The 5,061-nt window shown below is 34.1% G+C and overlaps 1 protein-coding gene across 3 annotated transcripts in view; it reads left to right on the forward strand.

Annotated features, from left to right (window-relative positions):
- Positions 1-1,343: 1,343 nt before the first annotated feature.
- Positions 1,344-5,061, forward strand: part of LOC117180887 — a 266,828-nt gene continuing 263,110 nt past the window's right edge. For all 3 annotated transcript variants that reach the window (XM_033373464.1, XM_033373466.1, XM_033373465.1), the window contains exon 1: positions 1,344-1,775. The gene's annotated coding sequence lies outside the window, so the exon portion shown is untranslated. The remainder of the gene's footprint in view (positions 1,776-5,061) is intronic.

The raw sequence follows: 5,061 nt of genomic DNA on the forward strand, positions 1-5,061 counted from the left end.
CTTATACGTACTCACATACCCATGTGCAAGTCAAATCAAATAAATGGGAAACAATATGGAATACATCAGGTGCGTACCTACTACATACTACGTTACTACATGTGGTGATTGTAATGCAATTCAGTGTATACTCCATGAAACCTCTTTGTGAATGCACAAGAAGCGGAGGAGGGTGCGAGGAGGTACGCGTACGGTCGGTTACACACGAATATTTTCTTTTATTGGTGCTATCCGGCACGAAGGGAAGAGATAGGTAAAATACTAAAGTTGCAGCTTGTAACCACTAATCATCTAAGAGAAAAACAACATTTTCTTAACTTTTTACTAAAACCTATCAAAAATATATCATTTAAATTTTATTATACAAAAGTATACACTCTTTGCCCTTCTTTTTTAAGTGTTTGATTAATACAAGTAAGTTCCTATAAATACAATTATAGCATATTTAAGAGACGTAAAATGATAATGAGTATTAAAAAAGAAGACAAAAATGTAAGGCAAGTTGCAAATTTCTGTTACCAACATTTCCCGGCATCTAAAGCTTTTGTGGGTTCGTGTCGAGCTAATTGATGAAACTTCTGGAATGAATATAAATAATGATCTGAAAGGCTTATGTAGATTATAATTTTATTATTTTTAATGGTTTAAAGTGAAAAAAGAAATTTCTATAACGTAATCACAAGACGTGAAATTTAGACAAATAAGAAAAATTATGCGGCACTACGAATAAAATTTGTCGAAGTTCATTTCTTATATATTATAAATTTGGTAGATTTAATAAAGTTTTTATATATTATATATTTTTCTAGTGAATGGTAATCAAAAATCTTACAAATGAAAATATTGTCTTCCTTATTGTAAATATGTATGTGTTTTTTTTTAAATTTCAATAATATTACTCATTTTTGAATTTAAATAATTTTGCAAACCCAGAAAATATTGAAACTCTCCTGATGAAACCTTTTACCGCTCTCGAAATTTAAAAACGAACCTGCGCAAATTTCAGCTCTTACCATTGGCTAATTTTGACACATTTCAAATTAAAATCCCACTTTTCTCATCTCAAAAACATTTAGATGAATTGAAAACACATTCCCTCAACCCTTTCACACTACTTTCACCAACAGCTTCAAGATCCTTTTGAATCCAATGAAAGTCTTAATGAAATGAAACCACTTCCTTTAAAAGAGTAAGAAAATATTTTAGAAGGAGTTCTGATTCAAAGTGAACGCATTCTAGCTACGCTCATGGCCAGTGGTTCTTTCCCATTGGTTCTAGTTGTACCACGTGGCGTACATCCGGAGAGGGGATTGGCCGGTACTCTGCACACTGCACACCAGGCGAAAGCGGAGAGTTTCGTCGTTCTAGTATTTATCCCGCTGTTATAGTCTTTACTGTCTATCGCGTGTGTCACGTTCATTGTTCTCGTTTTCGTGCTGTTCTCCATTCATTGCGACCTTTCTAAGTTTTGAAAATCCGAAAATTAATCTCAACCCTGTCCCCTCTCCAGCTGGCTGGCGAACGCAGGTCGCGACTCGGGGGCTAAGAATGTGTTCTCCGGTCAAAGTGTGTTGTTGTTGTTGTGGACCTCACAGGTCAATGTCAGCCTGTGAAACGGTGAAGTGTTGAATTTCTTCCGGCTTTCCTCTTCCTTTGGTGTTTGTGCAAATTACGTGATGCTTTCGACACGCCGTCACGGCGCTACGCTGGAAACACATTTCGAACGCCGTGAAACGAGTGAACACATCGTGGGATTGTGGAATGTGCGCTGACAGGTATCCTCCGCCACCGCGCCGTCGCACTCGGGAATATTTTCTATGCGGGCCCCGAAGATTATCTTGGATTCCAAGTCCACTCGGCAAAAGTCATTTATAAAAGAATCCTTATCGTCCTGGCTAAAAATCTCTCCTCTAAATTCAAGATATTGATATTAACCCATAGGATATTTTTCAAACTTTTTTATTTTGTTTTAAATGACAGGTTCAACCAACCAATAAGTTCGGATTGATCAACCTGTTGAGTCGAAAAAAAATAAACTCTGCAGTTACAGTCGAAAATTGACACTTTTTTAATCGAAATCTTGACTTTTTCTTTCGAGTTTTTTTTTGTGAATAAATGTATTTCATCTGGAAATGAATAATGACGGGGGGTCGATGGAAAAATTGATCAAACTATTCGAGATTTATTGGATACCACTAATCCAGCATTATTTGAAAAAAATAAAAGGTTGATGTAAGTAAGAAAGATATCAACGGAGGATATCCTACACTGGAAATAAATTTCCGCATTGTAAATATATACTTTTAAGTGCTAATAAACAACTGTACGTTTTGTAATGCTGTGCAAAAAAAGAGATTAATGGCTGATTAATTTTGACAATAGACAAGAATCGAAAAACGTTTCATCGAGAATATTTCATTACAAAATAAGATGAATATCTACGAATTTCTTCTTATTTTTGACATGACAGGAAATGACACGTGCAGAATAGACAAAAAAGCAGTCATTGAAATCAGTGGATAACTGTATACATCGAATTTTGTCGACTGACGATGTGCAAGGGATGTTGACATTTTCGTTCTGTAGGATTGTACACGTTTTTCAGAATATCCCTCTCCATTCTCTGACTTGAACGGATTATTGTGAGACTTGAACCAAGCCTTCAACGGGACTAGTCTAATCATCGGAATTTTTAGGGATATCTTATTTATATCCCAAGATATCTAAGGGACCTAGAGCTATATATGTAGGATATTTGACAGATATTAAGAGATATAATTTGTATAATCCTAGAATATCCGTATAATATCTTTGCATGTTTTTGGGAAATTGATTGGATAATTAAATTTCCTAGGTGAGACATTGTAATTTTCTACATATCTTACGCGGCATATTGTTTAATATTCCAGAGACGTCCCCACGAATATCCACCCGAATTCTCTATATGTATAACATATCCAGAGGATATCTTGCGACATAAGTGGGTTATCCCGTAATATCCCTTGTTTGATTTTGATCAAATTAATATCCCAAACGCACATATTTTTGAGTGTTAACTTCAAAGTGAATCAATATTTTTTCTGAATTAGATATTTGTTGAAAAAGTATTTAGTACGACTTTAAATTCCAAACAATTTTTTAATCAGTTAATTGTATCTGCTTTGTCTTTGCACCATTTATCATTGATGAAGTTTTTGTGCTTAACTTATAGTACAAATTAGCCCTCACATTTCATTCATTTTCTTCGATATCCAAGAGACATCTGCATATTTATAAAATATCCTACTTAGCGAAAACTTTGATATCCCTGAGATATCTATAAAGTTCCACGTGACTGTTTACCTCATCAGTTCCATCCAAAGTTATGCAAATGCCCATAGAGCATTTGAGCCCAGTCTGAATTTTATCTGGTATATTCTCTTCTGAAGTCTCAAAATTCTTTTTAATGTCTAAAGTAAATTACGTACGTGTTCAAGTTTATAAGTTATTGAAAAACTTGTGACTTAATTTTAATTTCTTTTTATTTACTGTCGTCCTGTATATTTTTTCACAACTTAGTAAAATTTTGAAATTATGGTACGTGACGCGTTTATGCGCAATGAGCATCTCCGAATCCGAACCCTGGTTCCATCTACAGGTTTCAGTGACCCCCTCAACTACCTTGTTAATTTTATAGGGTAAACTTTTCCCTTTTTTTGCATTTTGCATTACGCAGCTGTATTCAGGGCTGAACTCACTGTTTGACAGCTGCCAAAATTAACAGAACAGGTGGTTGTTCAGGAGGTCTTACGACTCCTGAACTCTTCAAAACCCGTAAGCGTGGTTCTTGAAAAGTGGGTCAAACACGTTTTTAATAGGAATATGTACAAGCGAAAATTGAGAATGAAGAAGTGAAGTATGAGCAGAAAGAAATAAAAGTAGGAATAATGATACAGATACCGTTATTTTTTATGTAGTGGTTTGTTTCTTTAGTATGAAAGCATGGTCTTTGCACAATGTGTGGTTTCGAGCTCTATATCAGAAGATTGGATAAAAGCAAAGGTTTTGATGCAAAGTTGGTACCGTTATGTGGATGCAAGTTTACTCTTCGGTTAATTCGCACTTTACATTGTTCAAATATTGTGATAACTCTATTAAAATTAAGTTTTTGTAGTAAATTTAAAAAAGGTATCTACATCATTCTTTGAATTCTGGGATGTATAAACTTGATATATTTAATAGCCTTCTATTTTAACATGTGAAATCTTTATTAAGAAAAAAGTATATAAAAGATTTGGTCGTAATTCCTGATTAACATAAATGTGGACTAGCTTATTTTTATAGTGGCATGGGTTGTAGAAGGAGTTGCATCAATGATTGGAATTAGGCTTTGAAAATAGCTCCCCTTCTATTAGGTATTTTTACTTCAACCACCAGCTAACTTCACTTCGTTAAATGCTGAGGGAAAAACAATGGACTAAATGCATGGGATTCAGGCCATTTTTGCCCTATTTCGCTCAAATCTTTCGTAAGAAGTAATTTTTTCTGAATAAGTGTATTTGAAAAGTAGTTTATATATTTTAAAAACTATTTAATGAAATAATAAAATTATAATATTTATTATTCATTACCAAGATATTATAAAAATAAATTTTTGTCCCATGCATTTGGTTTACTGTTTTTCCCTCAGCACTCAACGATTTGAAGTTGGCTGGTGGTTGAAGTGAAAATACCTAATTGAAAAAGTACGTAATTGACAAAAATCGGAAAGACTTTTTTTATACCATTGAATTCCTTTAGGAGAGATATATTTATCAGGTTATTTTGTTTCGAAGTGTTAAAATTGTTAAAATTAATGAATGCCATCATTTAAAAAAGTCAGCAATTACCGATTCTTGAAACCTGTTCGTGTAAGTAAGAAGCTAAAAGCCAAAAATCGGGCACATTAACAGGAGAGGGAAGATTGACGTTTTTATTCGCTGCCGATTTCTACGTTAGCAAGGAGTAAATATGTGCATCGACGTACTTATTTAGTATTTACTCCCTTCTTCGTCGAGACTCTGGCACCGAGTTCTATAAGCA

This window comes from Belonocnema kinseyi, chromosome 9 (assembly GCF_010883055.1).
Source record: "Belonocnema kinseyi isolate 2016_QV_RU_SX_M_011 chromosome 9, B_treatae_v1, whole genome shotgun sequence".
Taxonomy (NCBI): Eukaryota; Metazoa; Arthropoda; class Insecta; order Hymenoptera; family Cynipidae; genus Belonocnema; species Belonocnema kinseyi.